At 34.7% G+C, this 15092-nt stretch overlaps 1 protein-coding gene across 15 annotated transcripts in view; it reads left to right on the top strand.

The window, feature by feature from the left end:
• LOC149803625 (chondroitin sulfate N-acetylgalactosaminyltransferase 2-like) overlaps positions 1-15092 on the top strand; it is a 96642-nt gene that overhangs the window by 63763 nt on the left and 17787 nt on the right. Inside the window, exon 1 of one of the 15 annotated variants that reach the window (XM_089953375.1) lies at positions 6897-7163. The exons of 13 other annotated variants lie outside the window; for them this stretch is intronic. The gene's annotated coding sequence lies outside the window, so the exon portion shown is untranslated. Of the gene's footprint in view, positions 1-6896; positions 7164-13724; positions 13744-15092 lie in introns of those variants that run through there. One more of the 15 variants, XM_089953378.1, reaches the window with a different exon arrangement.

The raw sequence follows: 15092 nt of genomic DNA on the forward strand, positions 1-15092 counted from the left end.
AAATTTCTAGAAAAAAGTTTAAAGATGGGAAATTTTGACAATTCATCTTATTGGTATTCAATCAGTCCTGTGTAGGATTATTGCTGGACATTAGCACATGCACACAAAACATTCTGGTCTCTCAGTGCTCCTAATGAGAGAGTGGCAATGTACATTGTTTGCCATAAAAATTCCGAAGAACATGCTCAGTATATGAGAATAATTATGTGTGTGACTAATGTACATCTTGTTATTATTATTATTATTATTGTTATTTTTATTATTAACATGATTTCATAATAATCAAATCATTTAGTGGTTGCTAATGAATATTCAATGGAGAATTAAGAATTTATTACTTTCAAAATGAGCATTCCCAATGGAAATGAGAAAAATGAAATTTGTGAAAAAAGTAAGAAAAAGAAAATAATTTTTCTGAATTTTATTAAAAAGAAAAAACTATAATTGGACTTATGTAAAATTAATGTATTTATCTGTATAGTATGAAGTTGAAAATTTAATTAAAATAATTAGTTTGAATAAATGACATTTGTCCTCCAGAAATGTACAAGTGACAGGATGTGTGTGTGATTTAGATTTTTAACGTAGCTTTAACAATTTTCCAGTCATATCGCTATGATGTCTGCACCGTGGCAGTTTAACGTGATGTCTAGCACTGGGGCATCATGTGCAGACATGTAGCATGATGTCCCACCCAGTCACGTTATCCTCACACCAGGCTGACCAGTCCTAACACTAACCTCTTAATGCTGAGCACTTAGCGAGGCAGCTGTTAGTACCATTTTTATAAGTCTTTGATATGACTCGACAAGGGTTCTAACCCATGACCTCCCGCATCCAGGGCATATGCTCTAATCACTAGGCCACCAAAGCGGTCGTGACATAAGGACTCTTGTCAGTAAAGAAAACAACTTTAAGAAGGACAAGAGAGTCTCTTGTTATTTATTTATTGGACTAGGTTTTCTGGTGGTGCCACTTATTACTAATTGGAATGATTCAAAAGTATGGTACCAGCTGAAGTACAACTATGTGCAAGAAACACAGCACACACTGATAGAGAAGCATTTCCATTTAGGTGCATATTGACCTGAAGACAACAATTATCAGGTTCCATAAACAATTAATGCATAAAGCTTGCAGTGCATGTACACTATTAACCTGACAGCAGATAACCCTTATGCCACCAAATGGATAATATATTTGATGCTAAAGAAAACAAAAGGTAATCTAAATGATGAAGGTTTAAAATTCAAGTGCCATTTTTGGCTTCTTTGGCTACTGAATTTAAACTGGGCTCTCTGGTTCTTTTCCTGTTAGCCCAGTGGACACCCAGTTGACTTTGAAATCTGTCAGAACCTGCTCAAAGATTGGTAGAATTTGCTGGTAATGTTTTCTGAAAATTATGAATAAGGTAGTCAATTATTTCTTGCAAATAATATACTTGTAAGAGATTCTTTATCTAAATTGTGACTTGATATGGCCATGACAACATGACATTTACAATATATATTGACCCTGCTTCACATTTTGAATAGACTCTGCTTTACATTTTGAATAGACCCTGCTTCACATTTTGAATAGACCCAGCTTCACATTTTGAATAGACCCTGCTTCACATTTTATGATTTTATGTAATACCTGGTTTTAGTATATTAGTATCATTCTCCAGAACTAACCCCTACTCACTTTTTATTTTGTACAAGGCTCCACACAGAAAGCTTTACTCAACACACACAAAGATTTTTCAACACACACAGTGTGCTTGTTCAGACTCCCAACTATGTCCCTTAAAAATTGAGATCTCCAACTGATAGGAAAATAACTTATCTGCATATATAATTTTCTGTGCAAGATCATAGACTCCTGATGGCTCTGGCTTGTCAGCATTTGACTGTAATAGCTTAGCTGGTTAAATTAAACACAACAAAAGTGAGAATTATAATATTTTATGAGATTTTTATTTTAGATATTGTACTCTGTATTTTTCCTGATAGTTCAACCATGTACAATTACAGGTTATATTTTACTAAGGAGCTTAGATAACAGTTTTCAAATAGTGGATGTGTTGATGAGTCTTTGAAAATTTAAATGGAATTGCTGTGTCAGTGTAAGGTAGCTAGGCCAATAAATCAACATCAGTAATGATACTTACTGAAACTTATGGGGCTGACATCACCTTTTCTTTAAAACTGCAAATATTGCAGACACTTTTGTCTGTACACATCGGTGTACATTTTACACACTTACCAGTATTGTGGTTATTGAGTTACGGTTGACAAAATGGCCCTTCTGGCGATATTTGTAGAATATTTCTTGATCAAATCATATGTTTGGTGACTTGGAAGTCCACATGAAATAACACAACCCTAGGTCCTGTGGCCATTTTGAATTTCATGCTAGATACAGTATTACCAAATACTGGTAAGTGTCTCAGCTCAGTGCAAGAGTGTTCCAGAAAGATCTGCATTAAGCAAAATTGCACATTTAATGAACAGGTGAGATCAGGCCAGCAAATCATCCATCAGTATCAGCACAGATCTGGGGTCTGATTTATCGAACTATAAGTTAGCAAAGTCAATAATTTTGTATCTGATACTACTGTACCTATACCTGTATATTTGTATTGAAGAACATTATTTTGGCAAAAATTTCAGTTGCATGAACTATAATTGTATCTGTATTGAAGATTTAAGAACTAAACAATGCCTATAAACATACTGCGCATCTACACAACTTATAAGTGAAGCTAAAGTACAAACTGCACAGACCCAGATGTGCCATTGCATAGTGTGTCAGCAGATCTGGATCTATGTAGTTTGTGAGAAGGAATCAGTAGAACAAACAATACAGACCCTGATCTTTCAGTATATTATGCAATTATAGATCAGGGTCTATGTTATTCGCAGTTTGACTGAACTCATATCCGAGTATATATGGTATAATAATGTACAGATTTGTATGCATGGCTATGAAGATATGTGTACTGTAAAGACATGTCATTGACTTCAGATGACAAGAGATATAGACATGTATAGTACAAGTCACACTAGTCATCTAGGGGCAGTTACTCAAATTAAATACACTTTTAATTGTTGTTCTAAAATTTAATACTAAAATAGTCTAACCAAAGTCAATTCAGTCCTGCATGTTGAATGCTCTGCACCTTAAATGTCATCCACAAAACTTCCTGACAAAAATTATTGATTGCTGTGGATTTGTACAATGGTAGCCAGGTACTAAACTGGCTGAAGAAAAGAGCACAATGGGTCTAATCATTACAACACAGATAGTACAATTTTTTTCCCCAACATGCATAGCTTTCATTGTGACATCACAGTATGTGACATTTAATCTGGTTTGTATTGGATCACACCTTTAGGTTGTCCTCATCCGAAAATTGTCCATATAATTTGCCATTCAGGTTGCCATAAGTGTTTTATGGGATGTGTAAATTTTGACATTCCATCAGAATATGGATGTATGAGGATGAAGATATATATACTGTATAAACATTTCATTGACATAGGATGACAAGAGATAATGATATTTAATTAGAACAAGATAAAGATATGTGTACTGTATGGACATTGTATTGACATAAGATAACAACATATTTAATTAGAGTAAGATGATGTGCTCTGTATAGACATTTCATTGACATAAGATGACGAGATATTTTATTAGAATAAGATGTGTACTGTATAGACACTGCATTGACATGATATGACAAGAGATATTTAATTAGAATAAGACGATGTGTACTGTATAGACATTTCTTTGACATAAGATGACAAGAGATATTTGATTAGAAAACAAAGATCTGTTGGTTACTATAAGATGACGTTGGAATGGTCACTACATCACACATACACAATCATCTTATTACCTGTAGGCCATTGTAAAGTTTCTTTGGAAAATGTTTTGATAGAATTATCGTGGTTAAAATATTTATGTAGAACTATGTGTAAAGGTGTCCTATTTTTAGTCTCTAAAATGGGTTGGTAATTCTGGAAATCTGTACCTAATTGTCTCATGACACCATTTCATTTACGTGCACATGTACTTGGCCTGGTAAGTCAATATATTTTGTAATGAGTTCCAATGATCAAACCTATATTGAGCTTAATTAGGCATTAAACCAAACTGATACCTTTTATGAGCAAAATGAACATGAATACAAAATAAAGTAAAAATCTGTTTTAAAGGACATATTCATATAAAGATTACTTGTCCATAAAGGACACTTTATTGAATCCAATAATGGCAATAACCCTTTATTACTGGCTTGCATATGAATTCACTTGAGTCTCCAAAATTAATGTTTTCCTTGCATATATAGGTCAATGCACCTTGTCAAAAATGATGATCATCATAATTCTAAATGGATTGATTGGATGGGTGGTTGGGTTTTATGACACTTTGAAATATTTTTGCTTTATTATACCTCGGAAATGGGAGTTCCCAAGGACACAGCGGGACAGACAGCCAGGTCTTGTCTGGACGGGTACAAAACCTTGAAACTTTGGAGAACAAGTCTGGCTCTCTGGTAATAGAGCCAATGTGGCTCACTAAGTCTTTTCTGTACTTCTGCAAGTTTTGTTTTTATTTACAGAGATATTTAAGATCTTTAAATGAACGAGTGCATGCAAAATCTAAATATGTACATCATGGAATCTAATATTTTGATATACAGTGTAAGAACATTAAAATGCCCGAAATTTTCCAATGGTAACCCCATGTTGGATTAAAAGTCAATCCCCATCTTTTATAAATTAGTTGTAAATTTATATCTGTGAAAGCCTTATCCAATTAAAAGCCCACCCTACATGTTGCCACTTAAATTTTTTAAAGATAGATATTCTGGGCGACACCTGCATGAAGACACCTGTGTATAAAGGACACATTCTTCACATCCCTTGACTGCCCATTAAAAACAAGTTTTGCTGTATATAATTACTCCTTACATGCCATGTTGAGATTATTGCTAGCACAGGTCCTTTTATAAAGACTTGATCGCTTCAGTGGGTATGAAATCAAGTAATTGGATTTATTCTCTGTTCAAAACAGACTAATGTAACTTAAAGTGGCTAACCAAGTTTTATAGTAACAATCTCCACACACTGTAGTTAATTTTAACTTCAGTATTTACATTACATAAATTGTTATTTTATTTTATATTTTGTTTTACCAAGGTAAAGAGTTCTTGATGAGCAATAACATGCCAGTCTTTTCGTGGCCCATTATTTCCATTATTTCTTTTTTGACATTCAGCAACTTATTCATTCCATAGCTGATATTTCAGTGGTCACTCAGTAACCTATTCACCTAAGTGGTTAGAGCATCAGCCTCAGCCCTGGCAGGTCATGGGTTCAAACCCCAGCCAAATCATACCAAAGACTTATAAAAATGGTACTAACAGCTGCCTCGCTTAGCGCTCAGCAATAAGATGTTAGTGTCAGGACTGGTTGGCCTGGTGTCAGGATAATGTGACTGGGTGGGACATCATGCTACATGTCTGTTGGATGATGCCCCAGTGCTAGGTATCACTATAAACTGCCACACTGCAGACATCATAGCAATATGACTAAAAATTGTTAAAGCTATGTTAAAAATCCAAATCACACACACACACAAAGAGTAACTGATTGGTCTATAGCTGATATTTCACTGGTAGAGCTAATAATATTGCATCATAGACCAGAAGAGTGTATGGGATGGTCTGTTGACCATCATCCATTTATCCATTACCACAAGTTTGTTATTGCTACTTCTCCTGAACTATTTATAGGATTGCCATAAAACTTCCCACATATTCGTCTCATTTTCTAGTTGGTTCCAAATGAAAATGGTGCTTACTCTCATATTCAAGATGGCCACTACAGTGGCCATCTTGAAAATCTCCTTATCATTACTTCTTCTGTGTGGAAAGTCAAATCAACATGGGTTTTCCACTTAAAGATTTTTTATGATGTCAAGATGAAAATGGTGCTGATGTGAGATCCAATATGGCCACAATGACAGCTGTCTTGGAAACTTTGTTATTGCTACAGCTCCAGAACGGTTGGTCCTATCAACATGGGGTTTTGACTGCTCCAGTGGCTTAGTGGTTAGAGCAAAAATGGTACCAACAGCTGCCTCGCTTGGCACTAGATTAGTAAGTTAACTGTATGCTATTCAGATGCCGTAATTATCAGATTATTAAACATTCAAAATTGGAATAATTGCATATAATTTCATTAGAATTAGTAGTAAGGCATAGCTTTACTTTTTACATGTCAAAATGAGATTATATATATATATATATATATATATATATATATATATATATATATATATATATATATATATATATATATATATATATATATATAACCTAACGTCCTGTAATGGTCACACTTCGGCACAGTATGCTGTATTGTCCAATGCCATAACCTGATTATCACCTGTCAAATTACAAACTTTGTGACATTATTGTCGTGATTTCGTGGACTGATAGATGGGTTATATGCATCTGATCTTTAAGAGATCCAACGATCACCTGGGGTTCCCGCCTGTAGAGCTGAAAAGTACGGAACATGTATGTGAATCCAGAAGAAATTGACATATTATTACAGCATTACATTTTAGTGTTCAATACGGAACAAAACATGTAACAGGTGTCAATCTGACGATCGTCAGTTCCTTTTCGATCCACGCACACTATTGGTTCCTACCTATCACCTCATCGTGTGGGTGCCTTTTTTCGTGGGTCCACGTTCTGCTCATGAGCTTAACTTGTCGTCTGCTGACGATATCATTTACCAAAAAGGTTGTTTATGTTTACTATCATAGGTGGGTGGCGCTTCCTGTCACTATGTAAGAGAAAGATTACGTTGAGAAGAGTGTTTCTGTTGATCTTGTTGAGACGTATATACAAATCGAGATACAAGGGAAATAGAGTTATTCATTTCAAGAAATTTTTACTTTCATGCAGTTAACATGGTTTAATCGTCTCCATGAAAAATGACTAACAATTTAAAAATTTCCACCCATTTTATCGAACAAAGCTGCATTCATGATGTGGCATTAAGCAAACCTACAGACAGGATGTTTACAACTGACGACATACACAACCACTTTCATCATCAAAGTTGACAGTTATGTGCATCAGTTCATTGGGAGTGGTATGTTTCAAATTATTTATATGTAGATAGATGATCGTAATTGTTGATTTATGGCATGCTTACAGTTGATACGTTATATGGTTCATTTCTGTTTTCTGTCTCTTGATACAAATCTATATATTCAGGTTTTCTTTCTTTCATACCGTTTATACTCGCTTATAAATCGAGCACAACTGCAAACAATAAAGATCCTGATCTGCCGTTGCAAAATACGCTTGCCGATTTGGGTCTCTGTTGTTTGTTCTACTGATTACTTCTAACAAACTGCATTTAACCAGATCTGCCGGCGCAATATGCGCTGGCAGATCTGGGTCTTCGCAGTTGGGCTCGTCTTATAAGTGAGTACAGACGGTAATATTTCTGTCATGCTCTTTTGCTATTCAGTTGACAAACCTCAAAGTATGACAAATTACAGTATTTTGTCCATCATGAAGTTAGCCTTATAAATTTTGTCATTGAAAAGGGGGTAGTGTTTTCGTTATTAGACAAATATATCCTTTGCAATATATTTGCCAGAATAGTATGATTAGACCTTGTCATATCATTCGGCAAATGCAGGTAATTGGGAATAAAGATGAATATGTACATAAAACAAATACAGGTAATTGGGAATAAAGATGGATGTGCAGATCAGATCATGCATGCTATGTCCTCAGTTTTTTATTTGTTTTTGGTTATAATTTAGTATATATATATATATATATATATATATATATATATATATATATATATATATATATATATATATATAATTAGCTTCTTTTTATGTCAATATTAGTGGAAGACGTCTAAAGCTACGGGCAGAACAAGCCTGGTTACGTCACTATAAGTGGAAGTCGTGTAAAGCTTCATGCAGGACAAATGTGAGGTGGTTTTAATGCAAGCATTATAGGGGTGCTACACACAAAGCCACGATAATATGATACATTATTGTTTGCAACATTATGATGCATTAGTATTTACCCTTATTGTAGTTGGTTCTTATCATTCCTGAATTACAATCAAGTGAAATAAAACAGCAATAACAAAACAATGTGGCATTAAGCAAAACTGCATTGAAAGTAGCCAATTTACTGGGACCCATGTAATATGAGAGCTGTATTACACTGAGGGCAGTGCAAGATTGCCCATTAAGCACACCAAGCACGTGCTTAGGGCACCAGAAAAAAATTTTAAATTAATTGTTAATAATAAAATTGAACGAATTACATACGACCATTTCAATCTGCATGTACGAATATTTTGATTTGGAATGATGGCAGCACTGTATTTTCACAGCTGTTTAGCTTTAAATTTTTTTCTTCAAGTTTCACATTTTGTAAGTGGGGGTGGGGGAACCATAATATTTTCAGTGCTTAGAGCACTGGAAGGCTTTAATCCGGCACTGACTGAGGGACCTTATAGCGAGCCTATTGTACATGAAAAAGTTATAGTTAAGTAACTTAAGTTGGCCTATGGACCTGTCGTGTAATGAAATATACTATGAAGGATGTGTTGAGACCTGAAAATTACCTCTAATATATTCCCAGGAACAGTAAGAACTCTTCTTTATTCGGTCGTAACATTTTGACAATGCAGTGCTATTATGGTACCATGTAATACTACTGAGGCATTACCTTAACAACAAAGTATGGCCATTAGCAAGGGCAGAAGCACAAAGAGTTTTTATCAAGAAGGTAATCAGTATGGAAAAACAAAATGCCCTTAAGCCAGGTTAGATCACAATTTCATTCAGAATTACCGACCAGCACATTTCTCAGGTAGAAAATACCCGAGGACAGTTGTACAAAATCAGTCTAAGTAGGCAAGAGAAGTAGGTTGGTAGTGACAGTGAGTGTATTGGAAATTTAAAGTGAAACTTGGATGATAAATCGTTCTCAGGCAAGGTGCAATCGAATTTTCATTGAGAATTACCATCTAGCACCCAACGTAGGTAGAGGAACCAGATAGTACAGGACTGTTGTACGTTCAATCCAGGTATGTTAGAGAGGTAGGTGTAGGTAGATATTTGTTTTTGTATTGAAAATTTAGGTGTCATCTTTGATACAAGCCACATGAGTATTATCTTTGATTAATACTAATAGGTTATAATATTTTGACGTGTATAAGACTGGCAATTTGGAACAACCGTTAAGCCCCATGAGTCTCAATAACTTAGAGCACTCGAAGGACTTTTCAATTTTTTTTCTTAAAGTCTGTAGGCATTTAGGCAAGCTTATTTTATCTTTGTTTCAGAAGTATCTTATTGTGCTGATGATATGGCACCAATTAGTAAGGAATTTTATTGCACCAGGTCTCCAAGGAAGCGGTTTTTTATATTATCTCTCCCCTACCCACCTGCTGGTATAATTTTTACCTTGAGTTAGCTTCCATATATCATCATGGGGGTAACTCAACTCATCCCTTCAATTCATCTTTTGTGGCTGTCGATTCACACTTCTAGTAGCCACCAAAAGCTATGCAACCTTACAAATAATTGGCTGCCATTTAATGGTGAGTTGCCTGTGACACAGATGTGCCTTTGAAAGGTTTTGTCTCTTCATGTCAACAAAATCTATGCTATGTCATTGCTTCTTTGCAATGATTTGTTACCTATCTCCACAACATCCAATAGCTGTAATTAGCATAGTTAAAGAACCATTCAACATAATCACTTTCTGGGACAATTTAGTGTGTGCATTATTTCAAAGACATAGAAGTCTCCTTTTATATTGGTTTTGTCACATCCGGTCCATTTTGGGATAAAATTATGTTCCTCGAGAACTGACTTAATAACTTCACACTTGATGTTTCTTATAAACCAGCATTGTTTGACAACCATTCAATATATTCTGATGCAATTTGGGATAAAAATTGTTTCATGAATGTAAGTCTGCCTTTTATGAATATTCTGCTTTACTTTTTGTACATAGTTCTGACCCATGACAAATAACTTCATAGCCTCATATCACACCTTGTAACCAGCACAGCTCAAGAAATAAGGAACATATTCAGATACAGTTTGGTCTCATAGACTTGCATCTGCCTTTTATGGATTTTGTCTTGTTTGTATCATTTTGGACAGACAGAGTTATGACCCTTGTCAATAATCTTCATATCTTTGCAACCAGCATAACTCAAGAAACACTCAGCAAAACGTTTTGGACTGAGCTATGGCCATTGTTGATAACTTCAGATCATTATCTTTTCACGGGATGTTGCATGTATTAATGAAACCTTAAGATGTTGGATTTTGAGCATTCTATATACTTTTTTAGAGAACCTCTGGTCCCTTAATTCCAATGTTCGCACAACTTTGGTATCTCAACACGAGTACTTCTGTTGAAAGCTTAATGGGGCATATTGTTGTTTTCAGGGCTCTTTGCGATTCATCCATTGCTGCTAGCTCTAGTTTTGTGGCCTAGTGGGGAAAATTGCAGTGTTCAGGGCCCTTCATCCAATGCTTTTGTCTCGTAAGTTAATCAGTATTGATTTTTTGGAACCATGTCCTACATTTCGATGTTAAATAAGTATAGGGTATTTACAAGGGTTGATTAGTATTGTTTTTGTTGAATAGTGTACTATATTTAGATGTTAAATAAGTATAGGAGATTAATCGGGGTTAATTTGTTTTGTTCTTTGTTGAAGGGCGTGCTACATTTAGGTGTTAAATGTGTGTGTGTGTGTGTGATTTAGATTTTTAACGTAGCTTTAACAATTGTTCGGTCAAATCGCTACTATGTCTGCAGTGTGACAGTTTATAGTTATGTTTATAAGTGGGGCTTCATGTCGCAGACACGTTGCATGATATCCCACCCAGTCACATTATCCTGACACCAGGCCGACCAGTCCTAACACTAACCTCTTAATGCTGAACGCCAAGTGAGGTAGCTGTTAGTACCATTTTTGTAAGTCTTTGGTATGACTCGGCTGGGGTTAAATAAGTATGGGGCATTTACAGGGGTTAATTAGTGTTGTTCTTTGTGGGTGGGTGTCTCCATTTAGATGTTAAATAAGTGTAGGATATTTACAGGGACTAATCAGTTTTGTATTTTGTGGATGGGTGTCCTACATTTAGGTGCTAAATAAGTACAGGTCATTTACAGGGGTTAGTTAGTGTTGCTTTTTATGACATTATTGTTCTTAGTGGACATGTATTTTACATTTTAATGTTAAATAAGTGCACGAGATTACCAGGGTGAATAAATATTTTCCTTTGGAAACATGTGTTTTCATCTAGATGTTAAATCATTGTGGGGAATTTCTAGGGGTTAATAAATATTGTCCTTTGGAGACAGGTGTCCTTCATTTGGATGTTAAATCAATGTGGGGAATTTCTTGGGGTTAATAAATATTGTCCTTTGAAGACAGGTGTCCTTCATTTGGATGTTAAATCAATGTGGGGAATTCTAGGGGTTAATAAATATTGTCCTTTGAAGACAGGTGTCCTGCAGTTAGATGTTAAATCATTGTGGGGAATTTCTAGGGGTTAATAAATATTGTCCTTTGGAGACAGGTGTCCTTCATTTGGATGTTAAATCATTGTGGGGAATTTCTTGGGGTTAATAAATATTGTCCTTTGAAGACAGGTGTCCTGCATTTAGATGTTAAATCATTGTGGGGAATTTCTTGGGGTTAATATTGTCCTTTGGAGACAGGTGTCCTTCATTTGGATGTTAAATCATTGTGGGGAATTTCTTGGGGTTAATAAATATTGTCCTATGAAGACAGGTGTCCTGCATTTAGATGTAAATCATTGTGGGGAATTTCTAGGGGTTAATAAATATTGTCCTTTGGAGACCGGTGTCTTTCATTTGGATGTTAAATCAATGTGGGGAATTTCTTGGGGTTAATAAATATTGTCCTTTGAAGACAGGTGTCCTGCATTTAGATGTTAAATCATTGTGGGGAATTTCTAGGGGTTAATAAATTTTGTCCTTTGGAGACAGGCGTCCTTCATTTGGATGTTAAATTATTGTGAATAATTTCTAGGGATTAATAAATATTGTCCTTTGGAGACAGGTGTCCTTCGTTTAGGTGTTAAATCATTGTGGGGAATTTCTAGGGGTTAATAAATATTGTCCTTTGGAGACAGGTGTCCTTCATTTGGATATTTAATCAATGTGGGGAATTTCTTGGGGTTAATAAATATTGTCCTTTGAAGACAGGTGTCCTGCATTTAGATGTTAAATTATTGTGGGGAATTACTAAGGGTTAATAAATATTGTCCTTTGCAGACAGGTGTCCATTTGGATGTTAAATCAATGTGGGGAATTTCTTGGGGTTAATAAATATTGTCCTTTGAAGACAGGTGTCCTGCATTTAGATGTTAAATCATTGTGGGGAATTACTAGGGGTTAATAAATATTGTCCTTTGGAGACCGGTGTCTTTCATTTGGATGTTAAATCAATGTGGGGAATTCTAGGGGTTAATAAATATTGTCCTTTGAAGACAGGTGTCCTGCATTTAGATGTTAAATCAATGTGGGGAATTTCTAGGGGTTAATAAATATTGTCCTTTGGAGACAGGCGTCCTTCATTTGGATGTTAAATTATTGTGGGGAATTTCTAGGGGTTAATAAATATTGTCCTTTGGAGACAGGTGTCCTTCATTTAGGTGTTAAATCATTGTGGGGAATTTCTTGGGGTTAATAAATATTGTCCTTTGGAGACAGGTGTCCTTCATTTGGATGTTTAATCAATGTGGGGAATTTCTTGGGGTTAATAAATATTGTCCTTTGAAGACAGGTGTCCTGCATTTAGATGTTAAATCAGTGTGGGGAATTACTAGGGGTTAATAAATATTGTCCATTAAAACATTCCGATTGGAAAAACCTTGCATTTTGACGTGTGATATTTAAAAAAATCATTGACCTCTAGAAAAAGTGGAAAAAGTCCTTGAATTTTCGAGGACATCCCTTTAAAAAGCACTGAATTGCACCAATATTAAACTTGTTACTAAAAAGTATTTCGTTTTTACATGTTTAATTAATTTGGGGGAAACATTCAACATTAACAATTTTAAGTTATAATCCTTCATTTTATCACTTTAAATATTTATTCAGATACCTTTTGTGTTTTTCCTTGTCATGTGGCCAGACTCTGATCTGTACCTTTTTACTTTATCTTTCTAAAGGGTAGTTTAGGTGTCACAGTCAGTAAACTAGTGAATGCATATGACAGAGTATGGTATGGTGAACACTGATTTCATATACTTTAATGTCGTGTTCAAGCACAAATGGATCTTGGATCTCAAATGCTTGTGGGAATGTGCTCTTTCATTGCATACGAGTAGTAAATGACACCTGTAATTTGTGAGCAGATTGGAGTTCTCTGAACCGGTGATGCATCAAAGCCTGTATTGGGGACAGATCTCTTTTCCAAGCAATCATGGTTAAAACTGACAGCCTGAGTGAAATGACAGAAGTCCTTAGTCATTAACATTGACAATTCAGTCAAACTGTCCTAGGAAGATATCTAAAGAAATGGCCTTGGAATTTGGTAATCTAGGAAAAGAAAAGAATAATGCGGTTGAATACCTGAAGAAGTATATTGTCAAGATTGGACATAACTTGGAAAATGGAATGCAAAGATTTAGAAAGTAAAAATGCAACAGGAAAATAAGTAATAATGACAAATATGACGGACTGCAGTTATTAAATATATCCTGATGCTTGTATTTCAAGACTCAAACTTTTCACTATTTATTGCACTATTTATTGAAAGATGGACTCAGCACAAAAAATGTGAAAGAGGTTTCAGAATATGACTTTGGAAGTGGGAATGCTTATTAAGCAGGCCCTAGTAAAACTTATGAGAAACCCTTGCAAAGCAATGAAAAGGCCCTTAAATTTGATCCTAGCTTATGTATGAACCATGCTGCATGCCTGCACTATTGTTTAGAAATTCAGTCTACCCTGAAAGTATGGCAAGCCAATGTGGATAAAGATCAGCAATTTTTAAAACGATTTTCTAATAGACAATCAGTATTTTTAATATTAGAAAATAATTTTTATAATGTTAGAATTTAGCACCTTCTGCAAATATAAGCAGTATTGTCTATTTGATAGGGAACAATGAATTGTCCTTCAAAAGGTAACAAGATACAAGTTATTGCATCTACATGAATTCTGCAGTTTGTGTGTCTTAAAAGTGATGTAAACTTTGATTTTGTTCTTCCAAAACGATCTGGCTATGAAGAAAAAAGAAATCAGAATGAATGTTTTTAATTGACACATTAATTATCAACATGACATGTTTTATTAGATATTTGTTACTATAAAAATAGATGGGAAAACAAACATTAAATAAATAAGTTTTAAAAATATCAGAAATGCTCCTTCAGCTGATAGATAAACAATTAAATTAAACTGATAATTTTGAAATTGAATTATTATCTCTTTATATGAATGTGCCAGGAAATAATAATAATAATAATAATAATAATAATAATAATAATAAAATTTTATTTTGGTTATCAATTTTAAACAGCAATTACAAATTATCCTTGTGATCATCATCATTATTAGCAGCACTAGCAATAAAAACAACAACATTGACAACATAACTTCAAAGCATTTCCATGTGTGAAATATAGGATGTTTCCTTGTCATGTGAGTAGGTAAGACAAGGGAAATCAACTGTCCTAATATTAGTTTTGAATTAAAAAGAAGATCAGCATATCAGGCCATGAAGATAACGATATTTGTTGACAGATCAACAAAAAGCCATATGTAGTCAGTCAGCACTGTTTACGCGCTTATAAGATGAGCCCAACGCGCTGGCAGATCTGGGTCAGTGCAGTTTGTTAGGAGTAATTTGTAGAACAAACAAAGTAGACCCTCATCTGCAGATGCTTTATGTTATGGCAGATCAAGTTCTTTGTTGTTTGCAGTTTGATTTTTGACTTATAAGTGAGTATATATGGTAATACAGTCTATGTCCAACAGG

Source organism: Sinohyriopsis cumingii, chromosome 3, assembly GCF_028554795.1.
Source record: "Sinohyriopsis cumingii isolate HCF-2022 chromosome 3, ASM2855479v2, whole genome shotgun sequence".
Lineage (NCBI taxonomy): Eukaryota > Metazoa > Mollusca > Bivalvia > Unionida > Unionidae > Sinohyriopsis > Sinohyriopsis cumingii.